This window comes from Caretta caretta, chromosome 5 (genome assembly GCF_965140235.1).
Source record: "Caretta caretta isolate rCarCar2 chromosome 5, rCarCar1.hap1, whole genome shotgun sequence".
Classification (NCBI taxonomy): Eukaryota; Metazoa; Chordata; order Testudines; family Cheloniidae; genus Caretta; species Caretta caretta.
Window position 1 is genome coordinate 9,679,664 of NC_134210.1, and position 23,239 is coordinate 9,702,902.

Sequence of the window (23,239 nt, forward strand, 5' to 3'; positions counted from 1 at the left end):
AGGAGTGCTGGTACTGGATTCCCAGTTCCAACTGCTAGGCACCAACAATCTATTTAGTGTACAGATGCTCCCCAGGTTACGCAAGACCCGACTTATGCAAATTTGCACTTACGGAAAAAGTTCCATGAGCTAGAAATAGTAGGGTTGTTTTGGGGTTTTTTTTTGCATAACGTTTGGGTATACGTTACCGACTTATGCAAAATTTGAGTTACGCAATGCCTTCCGGAATGGAACGATTGTGTAAGTTGGGGAGTGTCTGTATTATTGGCATGCTTTGATCCTAAATAGCATCTGATCTCATGAGTTACACTCCATCTGTACCCTGCCTCCCAGTGTTTGGTTACAGCAGAGGGCAAGCAAACTTCCAACAGGTGTTGAGGTGTTTGGTTGAATGCATTTATCAATAACAACAGTAAATTATTAGTGGAGGGAGTGTATTTCACCAATGAGGATTTGCATTCATTTGCGCAGCCATTCACACAGATCCTGTGGTCAAACAGCCAGAACGAAATCACAATGAAGAGATTTAAGAGGCCAGTTCCACTCTGAGCACGTGCAGGGTATCAAGGACTTCCTTCATGGGCGAGAAGGGCATTGCCATTGAATCACTTGTGAATCATCCCTATAAACTTTTCCAGAACTACTAGTTCTGTCATTGCAATGTGAACGTCAGAGCACAGATTTTATATGCATAGCACTGTCATAAATAAATCACAGGGAAATGTAATGAGAAAATATGTAGCGAGAAGTAAAGCAAACCTCTATAAGGAACGTCAACAGTGTTTTATAATTCAATTCAGTGAAGGACTGTGTAAGGAAAAAACAGTGATTTGCATGTTGTGTATTACGGAATTTAAAGAATCATGTACACTTATTGCAAGGCAATATATTAATCAAATGCAGATGACACCATTTAAGATAGCACTTGAGATTTCAAATAAATAAATAAATCATAGGTCACTATGAGCACTGAAGACAATGGCATATGAAGGTGCTCAGTACCTCTTGGGATCTGGCCCTAAATAAACATGATGGAAAAAACATAGGTACCAGGGGAAACACTCTCTTGGATTTCAGGTTTAAAAGGTTTCAGAGTAACAGCCGTGTTAGTCTGTATTCGCAAAAAGAAAAGGAGTACTTGTGGCACCTTAGAGACTAACCAATTTATTTGAGCATGAGCTTTCGTGAGCATTTATAAGATTCTTTTTGGGATATCAGCACTGAACAAGGACTCAGGAGATCCGGGTTAGATTTCTGGCTCTAACACTGGCTTCCTGAGTGACTTTGGGCATATCACGTAAGGCCAGATTTTTGAAATCTCTTAGCGGTCAGTAGGTCAGGTTTTCAAAAGAGCTCAGCTCCCATCTAAGCACCGACAGAAGGGCTAGATTCTCAGAACTGCTCAATATACAGAGCTCTTTTGAAAATCTGGCAGCATATTCTGGTTGCTAAATGGGAGCTGAGCTCTTCTGAAAATCTGCTCTCAAGGTAGGTACTGAGCACTTTTGAAAATCTGACCCTATTCATCATTCTTTACCGCAATTCTTCATCTATAAAATGGGCAAAATAATTCTTCTGTTGTGTTCCTTGAATATATTTAGATCGCAAACTCTTTGGGACAGGGACTACCTCTTAGTTTTTGTATAGCCATCACCAGGGGCACCTCTACATGCCACCATGATGTTAAATAAACAAATGTCTTTTCAGGGACTCTCCTGTTTAAAAAAAGAAAAAGAAAAAAGCTTGATTTTTTTTAAAGCTCCTACTTGTCAAGACCCAAAGACAAATTGGTAGCTGATGATGATAGCCATTCAATTCTGAAACACAAACCATATTGCTTTGATTAAAACCAGATGTATTGTGAGGGCATCCAGGTCATTATAGTATGAACAATATCACAGACATCCTCTAGCAATCTATGTCCTCTGACACGAAGTAGCCCTTCTCCTTCAGCCTCCTTCTCCTCCAAAGCAATGACACTCCATGAGTTCTCCTTACATCACATACTGTAAATACTTCTGCTTGTACCCACCATAAAATTAGGGCTAAGGAAAGAGCATTTGTCACTAATGACACTTGCTAGTCCGTTAAATTGTTGCTTTTGTTACTTATGTTTTGCTATGATGTGATACCAAAGCATTACAATTAGCTTCAGCTTTTGAATGTATTCGGATTTCAGTTTTCAGTACTTATCCGTCTATGAACTTTGACACTGAAGCTCTGAAATTGCCATCCGAACATGTTCACAAAGCCAGTGAGTAGAAAAATTGAAAAAAGAACCCAGGAGTCCCAAAGTCTGTACTTGATAATGGGAGGAATATATAAGACAAGGAATAAACATGAAAGAAGTCCCATGAGGTGTCAAGTTCTGATTCGGCTACTCAATTCTTATCTGAATTTCGCAAAACATTATGAGGAATAGCTTGAGAGTTTTATTTCTATTTTTTACTATCTTCTAGCTCAGCATCCGTATTTCCATATGCAGACACTTTGACATTTCTTCAGGCCATAAACCCAACTTAGCAGAAGACCCCTGTGCAAAAAAGAAAAGGAACAAGAAAAAAATCATCTGTAGGGTAGAACAGGGAAATGAGCTCTGAGCCTGAATAGCCAAAGGCCATTTTTTTCACTCCAAACTGCCAACTGTAGAAATAATTTAGGTGTGGGACTTGTTGAGTGGAATATGAACTTGAAAGTCAAACAGGAGTCTCTTAAATATGGAGCTAAAATTAATCCCTAATTGCAATTCAGTGCTGTAACAATAACAGATTTTACAGTGACAGAAAGATACTTTAAAGTATTTTATACTCGGTGTTTTAGAAGGGAAACAAATCAAATCACATTTAGCTTGCAGTTCAGGCCCTGGAATGGAACTCAGGAGATCTGGACTCAGTTCCTGTTTCTGCCACAGACTCCCTATATTACCTTGGGAAAGTCATTTAATCTTTCAATCCCTTGGTTCCCCATCTAGAAAATGGGAACAGTAATATGTTCCTTTATCTCATGCTTTGTCTGTCTTGTCTATTTAGGTGATAATCTTTCTGGGCAGGGGCTGTCTCTTGCTGCCTTTCACAATGGGGGCCTAATTGTACTTGTGGCATCTTGGTGATAAGGTAGTATAATAAGAACATCACTATTTGTTGTAGTTTAAAAGCCCCTCTTCCCCTTTCCTTGGAGAGCAGGGGTATTAATATTCCATCTCCAGTAATTGCATTCTGCCTGCCTAATTTCAATTTGCAGTTTCTATGGGAAGGGACATAGGGGGAGATGCATACCATCATCCTAACTGGTGTAGGCTTAAATGATTTCTGCATCCGTCCTGAAAGGTAGCTGTATCAGATGCTGAACCAAGGCATCTTTTGGTAATTATTTTTCCGACAGTTTCTGAAATTTGCATTTGGGGACCCTCTTGGATAAAAAGTGTTATTATAGAATAAAACACAATATTATTATTACACAGCATTGTAGAGGTCCAAAGCATGCTGTAAAAACATTAATTAATGTATTAAGCCTCACAGCACTCTTATGAGGCAGGTAAGTATTATTAACTTCATTTTACAGATGGGGAAACTCTGGCAGAGCTAAAATGACTTGACCAATGCCATTCAGGGCAGAACCCAGATTAGCACTCATATCCTCCTGTCCCAACACTTGCGCCTTCAGACTATAGCCCTGATTAAACAAGGTACAGAGGCATGTGCATATCTTCAAGAACATGAGTAACTCTGTTGATTATAAGACACAGGGAGTGAACTAATAAATCAGGCATTAGCTTCCTAAATCAGAGCATGTGGGTTTGAGACCCATCTATAAGGCAAGAAAATGTTTGTCAAGGAAGGCCGTGCTAGCAGTTAGGGTAACTAGCTGAAGACTCAGGTTCAGTTCCTCATTCTATAACAGTCTTCCAGTGTGATGTTGGCCAAGTCACTTAGGGTCAAATTTTAAAAAGCATTTAGGCACTGCTCCATTCAGTGTTGCAAAACTGACATAGGCAGTTCAGAGTCAAAGTCCCATTGACTCTCAATAAGATTTAGGATCTGAAGTGCTTAAGTCACTTTTGAAAATGAATTTAGCCATCCCAGTCACTTAAGCCTTGAAACACTGAATGGAGCAATGCCTAAATACCTTTACAAATCTGGGCTATAGTTTCTATGTGCCTTAGTTCTCCATTGGTAAAATGGGGATAATAGCACTTCCCCACCTCACAGAAGTGTTGAGTATAAATCCATCAACAATTATGGGGTGCTTAGATACTATGGTGATGGGGCAACATAAGGATCTAAGATAAATAGTTCTCTAGCATCTTGCTGAACAGGGGTTTATGACATCAGATAATACCATCAGCACCATTAAATATTCAACTTTCACTCCCATGGAGAACTGCAGTAAATGCATCTTGCCATCTGTCAAAGAGAAGACATTGCACTCACTGGGAACTGCCAAATGTTCCATTTTTAATGATGCCCACTATATTATGATTTAGCTCCGAGGACCTGGGTTGGGCAATGGGCAGACTTCTCTCTAAAGTCTTATAGATATCAGAGTGCAGATGTAATTTCAGTGCCCACAATTTTCAAAAGTGACTAGCGATTTTGAGATCTCAGTGGTTTGCTGCCTGACATGAGGCACCTTAAAGGCTCCTGATTTTCAGATGACTGGTACTCAGCACTTTATGAAAATAATTTTATCTCATGGTGGCCCACCAAAAATCACAAGTTGTGTTTGAAAATTTTGACCAGTACATGCAAATACTACACTGTGATGAGCCCTAGAGAAAATCATAGGTTGGAGAGAGTTTCTTTCTGATACACCTGGTTAATATATACTTGTTTTTCAAAAGAGAGCATGTGTCATACAGAGCGGATAACTATTTGCATTGATCTCTAGGTGGACTACAGAGAGGTGACAAAACTTGCCTAAGGTCACCAGGCAGATCAGTAGCAGAGACAGAAGTAGAACCCAAGTCTTGGAGTCCTATCCACTGTGCCCATTACTTCCCCTCCTTCTCCAAGCCAGGCAAAGAATATATCATTCCATGACCGGTGATTAAAAAGACATTGCTTCAAAATGGAAACTCTGGCATAGCTGCTGCTGAGACTTCCTTTTCTTTTTTATTTATTTTCAGCAGAGTAAAAACTTTTTTGCCAATCCGGTCCTGAATTAATTAGGCCACTCTCACACTTCCTTTCTTTCCTCCTCCCTCTATCATTTCCCCTCACAATAGCACCTGTGGTGAGACACTCAGGGAGCAGTAAAACACTGGACTAAGACAGTTGTAGATTACATATGTATCCTATTAAAAAGAGTACTTGTGGCACCTTAGAGACTAACAAATTTATTTGAGCATAAGCTTTCGTGAGCTACAGCTCACTTCATCGGATACACACAGTGGAAAATAAAGTGGGGAGATTTTATATACACAGAGAACATGAAACAATGGGTGTTATCATACACACTGTAACGAGAGTGATCAGGTAAGGTGAGCTATTACCAGCAGGAGAGAAAAAAAAACCTTTTGTAGTGATAATCAAGGTGGGCAATTTCCAGCAGTTGACAAGAATGTGTGAGGAACAGTGGGGGGGAGGGGGAATAAACATGGGGAAATAGTTTTGCTTTTAATGACACATTCACTCCCAGTCTTTATTCAAGCCCAATGTAATGGTGTCCAGTTTGCAAATTAATTCCAATTCAGCAGTCTCTCCTTGGAGTCTATTTCTGAAGTTTTTTTTGTTGAAGAATTGTGACTTTTAGGTCTATAATCGAGTGACCAGAGAGATTGAAGTGTTCTCCGACTGGTTTTTGAATGTTATAATTCTTGATGTCTTATTTGTGTCCATTTATTCTTTTACGCAGAGACTCTCCGGTTTGGCCAATGTACATGGCAGACGGGCATTGCTGGCACATGACGGCATATATCACATTGGTAGATGTGCAGGTGAATGAGCCTCTGATAGTGTGGCTGATGTGATTAGGCCCTATGATGGTGTCCCCTGAATAGATATGTGGACACAGTTGGCAACGGGCTTTGTTGCAAGGATAGGTTTCTGGGTCAGTGTTTTTGTTGTGTGGTGTGTGGTTGCTGGTGAGTATTTGGTTCAGGTTGGGGGGCTGTCTGTAAGCAAGGACTGGCCTGTCTCCCAAGATCAGTGAGAGTGATGGGTTATGCCTTCAGGATAGGTTGTAGATCCTTGATGATGCGCTGGAGAGGTTTTAGTTGGGGGCTGAAGGTGATGGCTAGTGGCGTTCTGTTCTTTTCTTTGTTGGGCCTGCCCTGTAGTAGGTAACTTCTGGGTACTCTTCTGGCTCTGTCAATCTGTTTCTTCACTTGATAGAACACTTGACAGAGATCATGTAGGTGTTTGTCTCTGTCTGAGGAATTGGAGCAAATGCGGTTGTATCTTAGAGCTTGGCTGTAGACAATGGATCGTGTGGTATGGTCTGGATGAAAGCTGGAGGCATATAGGTAATTATAGCGGTCAGTAGGTTTCCGGATAGGGTGGTGTTTATGTGACCATCCCTTATTAGCACTGTAGTGTCCAGGAAAAGTGGATCTCTTGTGTGGACTGGTCCAGGCTGAGGTTGATGGTGGGATGGAAATTGTTGAAATCATGGTGGAATTCCTCAAGGGCTTCTTTTCCATGAGTCCAGATGATGAAGATGTCATCAATGTAGCGCAAGTAGAGTAGGGGCATTAGGGGACGAGAGCTGAGGAAGTGTTGTTCTAAGTCAGCCATACTGTGGAGCCATGCGGGTACCCATAGCTGTGCCGCTGATTTGAAGGTATACATTGTCCCCAAATGTGAAGTAGTTATGGGTGAGGACAAAGTCACAAAGTTCAGCCACCAGGTTTGCCGTGACATTATCAGGGATACTGTTCTTGATGGCTTGTAGTCCATCTTTGTGTGGAATGTTGGTTTGTCTCAGACAGAGACAAACACCTACAAGATCTCTATCAAGCATTCTTATAACTACAATACCCACCTGCTGAAGTGAAGAAACAGATTGACAGAGCCAGAAGAGTACCCAGAAGTTACCTACTACAGGACAGGCCCAACAAAGAAAAGAACAGAACGCCACTAGCCATCATCTTCAGCCCCCAACTAAAACCTCTCCAGCGCATCATCAAGGATCTACAACCTATCCTGAAGGCATAACCCATCACTCTCACGGATCTTGGGAGACAGGCCAGTCCTTGCTTACAGACAGCCCCCCAACCTGAACCAAATACTCACCAGCAACCACACACCACACAACAAAAACACTGACCCAGAAACCTATCCTTGCAACAAAGCCCGTTGCCAACTGTGTCCACATATCTATTCAGGGGACACCATCATAGGGCCTAATCACATCAGCCACACTATCAGAGGCTCATTCACCTGCACATCTACCAATGTGATATATGCCATCATGTGCCAGCAATGCCCCTCTGCTATGTATATTGGCCAAACTGGACAGTCTCTGCGTAAAAGAATAAATGGACACAAATCAGACATCAAGAATTATAACATTCAAAAACCAGTCAGAGAACACTTCAATCTCTCTGGTCACTCAATTACAGGCCTAAAAGTCACAATTCTTCAGCAAAAAAACCTTCAGAAACAGACTCCAACGAGAGACTGCTGAACTGGAATTAATTTGCAAACTGAACACCATTACATTAGGCTTGAATAAAGACTGGGAGTGAATGTGTCATTACACAAAGTAAAACTATTTCCCCATGTTTATTTCCCCCCCCCCACACACACACACTGTTCCTCACACGTTCTTGTCAACTGCTGGAAATGGCCCACCTTGATTATCACTTCAAAAGGTTTTTTTTCTCTTCTGCTGGTAATAGCTCACCTTACCTGATCACTCTCGTTACAGTGTGTATGGTAACCCATTGTTTCATGTTCTCTGTGTATATAAAATCTCCCCACTATATTTTATAAAAATATAAATAAATATTTTATATACAAGGAAACCAAAACTAGATATTTCAGTTCAGGAATGTTGAAGTGTTATGTTTTGACTGAAAATGTCCAAACAAAACGTTTAAATATTTCAGAACTGAATTTTTCATAAGTTCCTGTTTCATGAAAAAAAAATGAACCTTTGACTTTTTTATCCTGATTCAGGATGAAAACAAATGTTTAAATATCAGAATTTCCCATGATAACCATCTCTATCGTATAGTGCTTTGAACAGGTAAAGCACTATATGCAAACAATGTTTTGTTGCTTCAATTCACACATGCAAGTATTCATGCTGGAAGTGATGGGAGTGCATCCAATCACAAAACATAAACTATAACATATAACTCCAATTTTCAGTTTGCTAACCTGCAGCATTTGAAAATCATAAGTCAAGCCTCAAAAATAATGAGATTGACTTAGAAATTATGAGATTTTTTTAATAATAAATGTTGGATTCATTTTATTCGTCTCCTAGTTTCCATGACTTTTGGGTCACATATTAAAACTTTTCTCCACAATCATGAGAGACAAATTTATTTCCGCCCTCCACCCAGTGTAAGCTAAGATTCTTACAGTATCACATGATTCCAAAAGATGGGGCTTCAGGGAAAACACCAGTTATCACACGATTCACAATAAAATCCAACAACACTCAATTTTGAATATTTGTGATCAATCATTGATTAAAATATTGACAAAAATCTGAGTAGTGAACAGATATAGGGAATTATCAATATGCCATCATCAGAAAAAGAGCCTGAATCCATCTAAGTAGTTCTCAGTTGTGAATTATTCACCCAACCTAGTTCCCATTTGGATTTCCATTCTATGGCTCATCATCAGAAGCTCCAAAGTTCAACCCAATGTGTAACTGAACTATCTCCCTTGGAATCTTCTGTTACTTTAATGCATCCCAACCTCCCCCTCTTCTGGTATCCTGCCTTGGTCTCTAGCCAGTGCTCAGCAGCTGCTCGCAGAATTTCAGACCCCGCGACCATCACATTACATTAGAAGCATTCATGCCACAGCAGCAGGGCAGCCAAGTGGCAAGGTGACAGTGTCACCCCCACTGAAAGTAAAAAGGCGATACATCAGCAGTGTCTTATACTTACGTTTCTGCCAATTTCCAAGAATGAAGAATGCAGCCAAATGGCAGCATGTCTGTGAACACGGAACATATTTACAGTGTTGCCCAAGCATGAGACATCATGCCTGCCATTCCCCAGATGTTAGGAGTGGCACGGAAAGTAAAGCCAGGGCTCAAGTCATAATCCAGTTCTAATACTGCACATGTGAGGGACTGCAGCCACCAAACACCTGTATTTAGCCAGCCTAATCTTTTTCCATTGAAAGGCTCTCACTTTATAGCTGCTGAAGACAGCAGAAGAGAAGAATGAAGGGGGATTTGATAGCTGCTTTCAACTACTTGAAAGGGGGTTCCAAAGAGGATGGATCTAGACTGTTCTCAGTGGTACCAGGTAACAGAACGAGGAGTAATGGTCTCAAGTGGCAGTGGGAGAGGTTTAGTTTGGATATTAGGAAAAACTTTTTCACTAGGAGGGTGGTGAAGCACTGGAATGGGTTACCTAGGGAGGTGGTGGAATTGCCTTCCTTAGAGGCTTTTAAGGTCAGGCTTGACAGAGCCCTGGCTGGGATGATTTAGTTGGGGATTGGTCCTACTTTGAGCAGGGGGTTGGACTAGATGACCTCCTGAGGTCTTCCAACCCTGATATTCTATGATTCTATGAAGACATTTCACATATAACAGAGAGCATGTACAGCTTGTACCAGGGGCTCTAAATTCAAGCACCTCACATTTCAAAGGAGAACAGGGGATCTGGATCTGGATCTGGATCTCCCCCACAGCAGTACTGTGTCAGCCATGTTTGCTATGCACACAGACTAACTTTCTGGAGGTGACCCTCCACAATCTTCCCTCCTACAAACAGTGCTCCTCCCTCGAATTCCATGCAGGTTGCTACAGATCAGAGCAGAGTATGTGTGTGTGAGAAAGTCTGACCTGCAGCATCAGAATGTGGAAGACCCAATGGGTTTAACCCTCATAATAGGCCACAACTGAACTTAATAAAACTTATTATTCATAAAAGCAAGGCCTCTTTCTTAAGGGTGAGATACCAACTGACTTTTGCTTCCCACTCTGCTGACTGACACTGAATTTCAGCTTCCATTTACCTTCCATTTACCTCTTCAGTGCATGGAGTTACCCTCTGTTGAACTCCCTGCCCGCTGAGTATCTGGTGCCGCTTCCTGCTTCCTACTCCGCCTGTCCACTTTATTCTTTTATTTCCTCCTTAAACACTCACATGGCACAGATGGGCTCTTATTGCCTGTGACTTTCTAATGGAGTCATTAAATGTTAATGATAGCTTGGAATTTAAAAGAAAAAGGAAGACATCTATTAAAGCACTGGTGAAAATAAATACACATATCCAGTGGGTCTGAATGTCTGTGGGCTAATCAATAAAATAGTCCACTCTGCTATTTACTGTTTGTATTGTGGTAGCACCTAGAGTCCCTAGCTAGCAATTGGAGACCCATTATGCTAGGCAATGCAATGGTACCTACTTGGTATTTCTTTAAGTGTCTTGAGAGCGAGTATAAATTTGCCCTTGACTCAAATCCAGGGAACAACAAGGACAGAAAATAAATGTTTCAAAGGGCTGAAATAAGGCTACATCTCCACTTAACAGCAACTAACCCTTTTCAAAAGGAAAAATATTCAGGGCACAAGCAATCAGATCCTTCGCAGTGCTCCTCGGAGGTCTCGATAAAACACTCACTAATGGAGAGTCTTCAGAATCCTTGTGACACCTGATATGCCAACATTCCTGTTTAATAAGAACCTCCCTGATGGCTCTGAATGCCTCCCCATCTCTTTTTCCTTCTTCTTCCAAGGCTGCCGTATGACAAAAGGGGCCAGGAAACATCAGGCAGGGTCTTTGGGGCAGCTGGCTGGCGGAAGTTCCCCTGCTTCACGAGGCTCCCCCACATGCTGGTGCAAGGGGGGCTGCAGTGAATGACCCACACCAGCAGAAGGCCACCTCTGCCTTCCCGGTTTGAGCAAATGAGAATAAATGGTTCCAAATATAAAAAGTTCTGAAAAAATTATTTGTCATGTTCTGTAAAAGCTTCAGTGCTTGGAGAAGCAACATTTTAGGGTTTTTTTTTTTTTTTTGCTGAGATAATTTAACTGAGTAAATTAAAGATAGAGTCACATTCTTGATTAGCTTGCGAATGTGTGCAGACTACCATGTATTTATTTTCATTCTGTTGCACAGCACCCTGAATGCACTGGCATATGTAACATACTCTTTACTAATTATTATTATTATTATTTATGTATTTCTTCTTCCTGCCAGAGGTACAGTTTAGGAACCAGAAGCATCTCCTCCTGCTTTCAGTATGGAGTTTCAGTTTTCCAGTTCAAGAGCCCAAGAGGAAGAATGCAGCATTACCATGTCAGGTCTGATGAGGAAATCTTTACTCAGATGTTAGGTTGAGACAGAAGGGTAGGCAGTTAGAACATAAGAACAGCCATACTGGGTCAGACCAAAGGTCCATCTAGCCCAGTATCCTGTCTTCCGACAGTGGCCAGGGCCAGGTGCTTCAGAGGGAATGAACAGAAGAGGTAAGCATCAAGTGATCCGAACCAAGGCTAGGGACACCATCCCTGCCCATCCTGGCTAATAGCCATTGATTGACCTATCCTCCATGAATTTATCTAGTTCTTTTTGGAATCCTGTTACAGTCTTGGCCTTCACAACATCCTCTGGCAAGGAGTTCCACAGGTTGACTGTGTGCTGTGTGAAGAAATACTTCTTTTTGTTGGTTTTAAACCTGCTGTTTATTAATTTCATTTGCTGACCTCTAGTTCTTGTATTATGAGAAGGAGTAAACAACATTCCCTTATTTACTTTCTCCACACCAGTCATGATTTTATAGATCTCTATCATATCTTAGTTGTCTCTTTTCCAAACTGAAAAGTTCCAGTCTTTTTAATCTCTCCTCATCATTTGTTTTGTAAACCAAGTACATTTAATTCCTGTGATTGAAAGAATAAATAGGGAACCCCTTCTTACCAATTGCACAGAAGTGCTCTTAACAATACCTTAATACGTTGAATTGTGATGATAAAGATAGATGGAGTGGGGTATTTTCACAGATTTGGGTTCAGATTCTTCCCTGGTGTCAGATCACTGGAGTGGGGAAAAACACGACGATATATTTGGTCTTTTTGTATCCAGAAGTGGACATAAAGTCCACAGTATATAGAAAACATTGGTGCTGATTCTGTTTTACCCCATTTGTACTCTGGCATCACTTTATTAACTTCAGTGGATTTATTCCCAATGTGTGGAACTGAGAGTGGAATCATTCTACTGCGGTCTCTGGCCCAGATGAAAATCATACTGCATTAAATCACCATTGAGCTCTCAGCTGTTCAACAGTTTAGCCAAGTTGCATAAGCAAAGTTTCCCAGCATCAGCATCTGCTGGGTCGCTGCATCCCACTTCCAGCTGTTCTTCTTGATGAGATCAGGAAGAGAGAGTGTCTGGAATTCTGATTTTCCTTCAGAAGCCAACTAAGTATTTTTGAGACTTCTTTTTACTCCCCCACCCCTTCATTTCATCACTCTCCTCTCGTGGGATTATTTATTTGTTACAAGTCACTTTTCCATCTCTGACTCTGTCATCTCTTCCTGAGGTTTTCATAGAATTATAAATCCCGAAGGGACCATTATGATCATCTAGTGACTAGATTCTAGTCTGACCTCCTGAATAACAGTGGCCTTAGAGTTTCACTCATTGATGCCTGCATCAATCCAATAACTTCTGGTTAATCTAGAGCATCAAAGGAGGATGTGATATTTATACAGATGTCAAGAATATCCAGAGTTATAATTAATGACCAACAAAATTTTTGTGGAAGGGATATTAAACCTCATACATAAGCCAATCTCCATGGGCAGTGGGTATCACAGGCTGGGGGAGGCTGTGCCAACCAGGCATGGCCCTGCCCATGCTCCGCTTCCACACCCCCCATCCTGGTTCCTGCTCTATGTGGCTAGAGTCCAGTTTCCACTTATTACTACCCTAAGAGAGAGGTGGAACCAGACCAGATCCCTGGATTAAATCACTCCTGAATTTGGGGGGTTCAGAATACATACCTAGGTCTGTGTTTGGCAAATGGAACTTGTTTTTGCTGGGCCAGATTCTGCTCCCAATAAGTAGTATTTTATCCTGCAAGTAAGGGTAAGATCAATGTGATAATTGCCAGTTAAGCTACTATTCATTTGGAATAAGGGTGACAAATTGGGACCATATAGAGCTGAACCTAAAATCCAGATCTTAAAAAGAACCTAATATTTGAAGTGGTTGAAATATGCATTCAGCTCCAAATTTTGTGGTTTAAAGCTCATCTCTGCTCTAAAGCTAAAGGAGTGCTTTTTCAAAGCTGTTGAAACTCTTGAAGTTGACAGGAGCTCTGGGTTCTTTGGCCATAAACCCCTTCTGAGTTGTGTCCAGGCCCATCAAGAGCAAGAAGTTTGGAATGAAATAAAGGGTTCCATCAACCTCAGTAGATTCAAAAGCAGATACAGCATAGGGAGTAGAAGCGCAAGAGTGTTAGCACCAGGGACGAGTAAGATAACTGGATTGTGATCCTTGATCAAACATTAAATCCTTTTATTATTACTGTTGTTTGTTAGACTGATTTGCAATGGGAATTAGATTTCTTGTTTTCTGTGTGTCAAATTAAAAAAAAAAGATAAAGAACTATAAAAGAATAGCTAACATATGGAGAGTGGCACTGGCTGCATAAAGATTATAGATTTTATTATTTGTTGAAATGCAAATGTCAGTATAATCTCATGGGTTGATGCTATGGTAATTCCACTAGATTTTCTAAAGTGGAGATGCATTGTATGAGATGCTAGCCTTTTGGATGATTAATGTAGTATACAATGTTAACCCCGGAGGTTCTGTATCCCGCATCTACTAACATTCTATATTATGCCAACCCTACCCAAGGTAATGTCAACCAGAAGTACAAGAAGGCAGCAGGTGCACAGATAACAATTGTTTGCTGCTTCTTTTTGTTTTTCTTCTTGCAGAATAGCAATCATGTCCCTGGCACTAGAACTTCAGATGCTCTTTTGTTTCCAGTCATCCACCCTGCACACTATTCCAGTATTGACTTTATAATAATATTTTGCACTTCATTATATCTGCTCTTGTTTGCGAGTGGCTGGAGCTGTAAAAGAGTGTGTACGTATGGGGAGGAGGGATTCCAAATCTCTTGCTGACTATGTGATTGAACAAAAATCTCAAAGCAGAAATCCCTACAAACTTTAATTATGGTCTACATATTCCTGGGTGATAGACACCATAACTATTATTGCTCCCATTTTAAAGATAGAGAAGCAGAGGCCCAGATAAATTGAACCCCATAAGTTCACACAGCAAATTAGTGGTGCAACTCAGAAAACATTCCAAGAGTCCTGACTTACATTCCCAGCTCTAACCACTAGATGAGACTCCCTTCCTCATGAGGTCTGCAGTTCAAGACCCATACATTTTGCATCACCAAGGGCCACTGCAAAAGGTTTCTGTCTATACTTGTGACTTCTCTTTGTTTTTCCCTTCTAAGTCTGTTTTTGACTGTGTGACAGACTAGGACATTGGATGGAAAATTCAGCATTTGCAATTCAAATTCCAAGAATACTTGTGGATATAATTTGAGAGGTTGTAGAATTAAACAATATAGATTTTTCCTATATAGGGCAAAGTGGCTTCACAGATATTATTCAGTTAAGATCCAGAGATGTTATTAATATGATGCTTGTGCATGAAACTCACAACAGGCAAGGATTTTGTACATTCAGCATTTAGTTATCTTTTATCCATTAGCAAGAAGCAAAGCAAACATCTACCCCTTATATTCATGCCCCAAGCTAAGCAAGGGGGAATGTAAAAAGGGTTTTAGAATTACAAATAGAACCTTTAAATTGTAGAAACTTGCTAATTTCCTGTATGGAAAGCACTAGAGAACTTCTACTTTCTCTCCCCAGTTGTTATTCAAATCACAGTCCCGAGCCAAAAAAAAAAGAAAAAAAGGAAATAATCCTGCCAGGAATTTAGTGAGTTTTTCTTTTTGGAGATCAGGCAAAAATGCTGCATATTTAAATATGTAAATTGAAGTAAAACTTAGGTTCCTTTTTATTTTTTTTTTTAAGAAGAACATTTTAAAAAAAGAGTTATGGGGTAAATATTCAAAATTAGACATATGGAAACTATAAGAATTCACTCAGGTAATTGTGAAAGTGGACTATGCATTTGAGTGTGCAAAATATGAATTTACATATGTGAACATTAAGATTTAGCAACTCTATAGCACTTTACATTTTTAAAGATGTAGATATAAAGTAAGAGTAAAATTCACTGCCTTAGAGGAGGGGCAGCATAAATCCTACACCACTTAAATCCCACTTAAGCTTACAAAACAGAATTTAAGAGAGACTTAAGCGGCTCATAGGTATTGTGCACAGGGGTGAATTTCACCCTAAAGGTTAAAGCTTATTAGTATCACTCTTGCCTCTAGTTTAAATGACATTACTGGGACTAACTGCCTGAGGAAGATGAGTTTTAGTCCTCACTTCATATATATTTTGTGACTCTAGAAATGTAAATCACTGAAGAAACGCTAAATATTATGATAAAACACAGATTTGGATATGCAAGTGCACATTTTGAACATATGTTACATGCAAAACTATCTAGTTCCATGAACATATTTTGCAGCATTTGACGTTAATGAATCCTCAGTCTTCACAACCCCTCCCCCCCGTGAAGTAAGCCAGTAAGTACTGTAAGCTCTTTGAGGTAGGGGTCATCATTTGTTCTGTGTTAGTACAACACCTAGCACCGGGGTGGCCAGCCTGGGGCTCCGGAGCCACATGCGGCTCTTCAGAAGTTAATACGCGGCTCCTTGTATAGGCCCCGACTCCAGGGCTGGAGCTACAGGCGCCAACTTTCCAATGGGCCGGGCGGTGCTCACTACTCAACCCCTGGCTCTGCCCCCATTCCACCCCTTCCCGCCCCCTCCCCTGAGCCTGCTGTGCCCTCGCTTCTCCCCCTCCGAGCCTCCTGCATGCCACAAAACAGCTGATCGGGAGGTGCGGGAAGGGAGTGGGAGGCGCTGATCAGTGGCTGCTGGTGGGCAGGTGGTGCTGGGAGTGGGGCGGGGGTGGAGCTGATGGGGGGGCTACTGACGTGTTACTGTGGCTCTTTGGCAATGTACATTGGTAAATTCTGGCTCCTTCTCAGGCTGGCCACCCCTGACCTAGCATAATGGGTTTCTGATCCAGGACTGAGGCTCTTAGGTGCTACGGCAATACAAATAAGAATAATAATTAATTACTATGCTCATTTTTACAGATCAGAAATCAGAAGCAGAGAGATTGGAAATTTCCCAATACCTCACAACGGCTGTATCCACAAGCATTGAGCTCACTTGCATGATTCAACTGTGAGTTACTTCCTACCAGCTAGCCTATCACTGGAGCGTGCAGCCACGTTGCGTCAGGGTCACTGAGGAAGTGGTGGAACTGAGGGTATGTCTTCGCTGCCAACGCTAGAGCTCTGCCATGACAGCACTTTAACGCGGCTGCGTAGTCACGGCACTGCAAAAAAACCAGCCCAACGAGTGGAGTAGCTCCCAGCGCTGGGAACGCGGCTACCGTTGCTGGGACACTGTCTACACTGCCACTTTACAGCACTGAAGCTTGCCTTGCTCAGGGGGATGTTTTTTCACACCCCTGAGTGAGAAAGTTTCAGTGCGGTACAGTGGCAGAGCAGACAAGGCCTAAGAATGGATCTCACGGTTCTTGCTTCCCTAAGCTGAACCTAGACCACGCTGGCTTGAACATACTTGCATAAGGACTGTGGCAAAATCCCTTGTTCACCTCAGTAGGCTCAGTCCTTTTTAGCCTTGGAGACTCAGGTTTGGGGCAAGGCAAATCCGTATAGGTGGCACAGGGTCTGGCTACTCTTCTCCTCAGTCAGTCCCTTGTGCTTGTTTTCCTTCCCTTCTGGGGAGCAACTGCAGCCTCACTACTGGGAAGATCTGGTGTCTTGCTGCAAACAGCCTACTGGCAACTTCCCTGCTCCTCTCACTCCTTCACTCTCCCCTCCTACCACCCAGGGGAGGGTTTAAAAAGGTCCCAAGTAGTTGGAGTCAGCTGAACCTAATTGGTTCCCTAGCAACCCCTTTTCCAGCAGAAACTTATTGCCTCATAGTTCTCTCTCCTCAGTGGATAGGGAGGGGGCCTTTTAATCCCCTGGGACTAATTACTACCCCCCTTTTGTAGCTGTTTATCCTGGGTTTACCACAGGACATACTTATCGGTATGCACATATATCAGTTTTCCACATGCATTTCTATGTTTTGCACACCCAATAACCTGTATTTATTCATGGGAACCCCAATTCAGCAAATCATTTAACTAAGTGCTTACGTCCCTCCTTGTTCAGAAAAGCACTTAAGCATGTGCTTAACTTGAAAGTCAATGGGACTGGAGAATGTGTTTCAATGTAAACATGTGCTTAAGCAGTTTTCTGCATGGGGCCAAGGCCAGTTACTCAGAGAGAGATAATTGACAGAGCTTTGCTGCAGGTAATGTTACTAAGTTGATTTACACCAGCTGAAGAATTGGCCAACAATTTTTCAAAACATGTGTAAGTCTACAAGAGCTCATGTACCGTAGACTAGAACTGGGTGAAATTTTTCAGATGAATAATCCATTCGAAAAAATGCAGTTTTGGTCATCCTGAAAATATTCGTGAATTTGACATGAATATTTTTGGCTACTCATAAAACAACGAGCTATCACGCTGCTGATAGTATTATTCTTCCTTATAAACCTTAGCCCAGTGCTTAAAACCCTCAGCATAGATCTGCAAAACCTAGGTTCAAATCCCCACTCTAAAACACAGCCTCTCTGGGATTTTTTTGGATTCACCAAAAATCCTGAAAAAACTATTTTTTTTCAATTGTTTGGACCAGCCATCAAACCCAAAAATCAGTTATTCACCCAGCTGTATTGTAGACAACACATTTTAAAATGGTGGGGCCTTAGAGATTAACTCTAATTTTTATTTTTCTCCATTTTCCCATTTCAGCTCTGTGCATAGAAAAGGTCTGTATAAGGAAAAGACATGAATTTTACACTCAGCCACAGGGATATTTGGCAGCTTTATGTTACTGACTTAAGGTGAAGCAAATTCCATTTTAGAATTTGCAAATGAGCTTTAGCCGTTTCAAAACGAATGCTAAGCTAAAGCTTGGGCCCACTGTGCTCTTTGGACACTGTCTCTCTTTCTGCTTAGTTTCATGCCAGCCCCTTAGCACGGCACTAAAAGTCACAGTGAAGAAAAAAAGAAAGAAAAACATTCCACGGCATGATATACCACTTGAAATAAAAAGAACTGTGATGCGTGCAGCATGGTTTCCAGCGCAGGACTGGGCATCAGGTTTACTGGGTTCTAGGCCCCCAATGACACTGAGCAACTCAATGAAATTCTCCTTTACTGTGAAAAATAATGTTTCCTAGCTTTCATATAGAACCTTTCATGCAGTGATCTCAAAGCTCTTTACAAAGGAAATAAGTGTCATTATCCCCAGTGGGTAAACTGAGTCACAGGACAGTGAAAGGATTTGCCCAACATCACACAACAAGCTACCAGCAAAGCCAGGAATAGAAACCAGGTTTCACACATAAACCAGGGACCTAGCCACTGGGCAACATTGAGAACACTGCTCCTTTGCTTCACAGGGGTGATGTTAAATTAAAGTTTGTGACCTGCTTTGAGATCTGCAAATGAGAGGTGTTACTGAGCATTACAACTGCTTGTTATTTACCTAGCTCCTCCATAAATGTTCATAGTGCCATACACAAAAATAAAGGTAGACTCCCTGCCTGGAACACATTGCAAGCTCTTTGGGGCAGGGATCATATTTTTGTTCTGCATTTGTACAGCACCTAGCACAGTTGAGTACTGCTCTATGACTATGACCCTTAGGCGAGATGGCTTTGAGATCTGCAAATGAGAGGTGTTACTGAGCATTACAACTGCTTGTTATTTACCTAGCTCCTCCATAAATGTTCATAGTGCCATACACAAAAATAAAGGTAGACTTCCTGCCTGGAACACATTGCAAGCTCTTTGGGGCAGGGATCATATTTTTGTTCTGCATTTGTACAGCACCTAGCACAGTTGAGTACTGCTCTATGACTATGACCCTTAGGCGAGATGGCTTTGAGATCTGCAAATGAGAGGTGTTACTGAGCATTACAACTGCTTGTTATTTACCTAGCTCCTCCATAAATGTTCATAGTGCCATACACAAAAATAAAGGTAGACTCCCTGCCTGGAACACATTGCAAGCTCTTTGGGGCAGGGATCATATTTTTGTTCTGCATTTGTACAGCACCTAACACAGTTGAGTCCTGCTCTATGACTATGACCCTTAGGCGAGATGGCAATACAACTAAATAAATAATAAAGAGCTTACAAGATAAGGACCAGTTTCTGATCCCTTACCTTGTGCTGAGTAGCACCTTGGCAAAGACTCTCATTAACTTCAGTGAGCTTTACATCATGCCCTTAGTCTTCGTTGAAAAGAAATCCTTTTGTTGGTACGAAGAAATGTTGCTTAGAAATACCAAAGTCTTGTTTTTGAAAATCACTGCCCATTTCAGCGTTACCAGGTGCAGAGTACAACATGCATTCACAAGGGTTTGCATGTGAGCCTGGAAGTTTGCACACTGAAAGATGGGGGTTGGCCACATCAGGATTGCAGAAATTAGCCCTCACTCTTTACGCATTCCATTAGATAAACTGAATGTGTGACCCCATAGAGAGCTGGTCGGGAATTTTCTGACAGAATGTTTTCTAAACATAACACGCCAATTCGTCAAACCCTCCACAGGGAAAGATCTTCCTCAACAAATCTCCCAACTGGGGTAAACGTTTGAAAAAAAAAATCCAAATGTCCCATTTCAATTTTTGAATAACAAAATGTTTCATTTTTCTGTTCAAAACAACTTTATATTTCAAATGTTAGTTAATTTATACTAAAAAAAGATAGAATGGAAAAGGTTGAAATCTAAATGAAATGTTTCAGTTGACCCTATGCAAAAACATATTTTGGAGTGGCAGTTGATGAAAAAATGTGACACTTTGACTTTTCATCCCAGTTTGGGTGGGACATTTTTTTGAAATCTTGAAAATTTTCATGGAACAGAAAAAGCATTTTCTGCCCATCTTTCATCCTATGTTCATGTGAAAACACGTAGATATTTGGGCTTATTTCTATGGATTTGAATGTCACCTCAGCCATTCAATTAAGCAAGCACTTTCCCACTCTTATTTAAAGAGACCAAAAGAATGAATGCAAAGCATTGTATTCATAAAGCATTATGGCTGAGATTTAAATATACCAAAGTCAGGAAATTCAAAGTTATGAATCCCGCAGAAACATTAATTTGGCCACATGTCATGTATTCATTAAAGCCTAAGTGTTAATAAAATATACACTAAAGTAGAAGTCCCCAAAAACACAAAGAATCAAGTTACAGGAACTCTTTCAAGTTTTTGATCTTTGCCTATTTACAGTCACAGATGTAATGTTGTAGTGACAAAATTATTTTTATACTCTTTTTATGAAGGTCAGGTGTCTAAGTGGCTAGCCTGGGGGACTGAGACTCAGGAATCTTGGATTATGTTCTCAACACTGCTAGTGGCTCTGTGTGTGGTCTTGGACAAGCCATTTACCCCGTCAATGTCTCAGTTTCCTCACCTGTAAAAATAGGGGTAATAATATTTGCCTGCTAATAGAGGGGAGTTATGATAATCAATGGATGGAAAGCATTGTTGAAATATAATAAATTATTATTATAGTTTAATAACAAAGGGCTCCCATTTAGAGAAATAGGGAGCCCTGGAACCCTGCCTTGGACAGGCTATCAGCTTCACAGTTAGCAGTGCAGGGACAACAGCAGTGTCTGTAGGAACTCTAATCCTGTTGCATATGGGAAGGGGAGTGGGCAGAGCTGGGTTCTACCTCCATGCCAATTAGAGCAGCTGAGCCAGAACACCCTGGAAAGTAAAGAAGAGGGAACCAGGAACCAGATTGTGACTCCGATTCTTGAAATAAGGTCCCTTCTATGATCCTGGGACCTGCAACTACTTTCTGTCCCTAAGGCTTGCAGCAAATCTGCCACTGAGCCTATGAATACGCACACATCAGTTGCAGCTTCTCGCTATCTGTTGATCTAAGGTACTTATATGACCCCCATTGTCGTACTACCTGGGCATCGCAGAATCTTTATTGTATTTAGCCTCACAACACAACCATGAGGTTGGACAGTGCTGCTATCCTTATTTTACAGAGGGGGAGCTGAGACTCAGAGATGCTGAGTGACATACCCAAGGTCACACAAAACGTCCGTGGTGGAGCAGGAAACTCAGGCTGGTGCCCTCTCCATAGATATAGACTAGCCTTCCTCTGTCCAGGGTAGTTTGAAGCATTTCTTCTTTCAGGTCTGTTTTATATAATACCCCCCAAACCTTGGGACCTGTATTTGATCTTTGCTGCGCAGTCCCATCTCCATTGTGTTTCTGCCCCAGGCATTACACTATTTTGAAACAAGCCAGTAGAATTTAACTAATGAAAGGTGAGCTTTCATCAGAGGGATGTTTTTATGTCTTCCGGGGGCTGGTAGCTCACAAAAACAGCAGGAATGGAGCACTGTGCCTGGCTGATGAGCAATTAAGATTTTTTTTTTTTTAAGGCAAATCCACTATTGGCAGGGTTGAGAAACTGAACACTAGTTGCTCTTTTGGATTTACAGTAATTATCCAGGCAGATTGTCAATATCAATTCCCAACCTATGCAGCTCTTCCACAGTGTTCTGTGTGACTGTCCCTGAGAGGGAAAGATGGTAAACTGATCCAAAAGAATGCCCCAAATGGGAAATGTTAGGAAAACTTGAAGAGCTCAGAGATTGGGTTTTGAATTTAGCACCCTAGGGCCTGACTCTCCAGTAAGATGGAGTAATTTCCACTGAGTTCCATGGGAATTACTACTACATTGCGAGGTGAGAATTAGGCACCTAAAGCGTAGCCAATTCCTGAATTAGCAGAACCATTGCAGCTTGTCAAATTGGGCTGGGGGAGCTCTTGAAAATAGATTCTCTCCAGCACTTCTGCTCTGAATCCCTGATTCACAATGTTATTTAGGCATGTGTCTAATTTTAAGCACGTAAGTATTCCCACTGAAGTCAATGGAGCTTCTCATGTGCTCAAAGTTAGGTTCAGACTTAAGTACATTGCTGAACTGGGGCCCTAGAGCCCGATCCAATGCCCAGTGAAGTCAGCTGAATGACTTACACTGACTCTTCTGTGGGCACTGGATGAGATCCTAGCCCGTGCTGGAAATACAATGAGAACAATTGGGTTCCCATGTCTGGTTGCATTCCAGAAGCACAGATTCAGGAGAAAATAGAAAAAAAAGTTATCCAAATGTTTCAGAACCTCAAAATTCCTCACTTCAAGTGCAGTATAAGGGTTAGGGCTGGGTCTGAGGTTGTGTTAGTCACCATAAAAACCTTTCCAAGTAGGTAGCATTTTTCTGTGAATATGTAGTGTATGGAATACTATGAATATAGCTGTAATATTAATTACTTACAATGGCATTCATAAAGAATTGAATGTTGTCTTCTGCATTCTCAGCTCAGCAAGTCCAGGTTTTCACTTTCAGCAACACTTTTTTAGTCCGGAGACCGCTTCCAGTGACATCAATGGGAGTTTTTCTTTCACAGGAATGCATGGCATACAGGCTCCATATTTACCTTAAAAAGTGAACATACATGCACCGTGGTAGAATAAGATTTGGTGTAAGGTGTCTTTTATTTGATCTTTAATAATCAGACACAGCCTCTCCAGCTACTAATCCCTGTAAATCAGTGCAAAAGGCTAAGAATATGAGTACATTTTTGCAGTACTGAGAACTTGATATGGATTTAGGAATCTGACACTAAGCACCCAGGCTTGAAAATGGTGGCATGTTATTACCCTCCCTCCTCTTCACTTGCTGTGACAAATGTTCATTCCTAGTTTGAACTTCAGTCAAGTCGTCTACAAAAATAAAAGACTCAATCTAGTACTACAGTGAATTGTGCTGCTGCCTATGCACCAGAA

The 23,239-nt window shown here is 41.3% G+C and overlaps 1 long non-coding RNA gene across 1 annotated transcript; it reads right to left on the minus strand.

Moving 5' to 3' along the window:
- Positions 1-768: 768 nt before the first annotated feature.
- On the minus strand, positions 769-22,881 carry LOC142071984 (uncharacterized). Its single transcript, XR_012668267.1, has 2 exons — positions 22,728-22,881; positions 769-2,533 (listed from the first exon to the last, which is right to left on the minus strand). It is a non-coding gene; the product is annotated as an uncharacterized LOC142071984 (long non-coding RNA).
- Between the last annotated feature and the right edge of the window lie 358 nt (positions 22,882-23,239).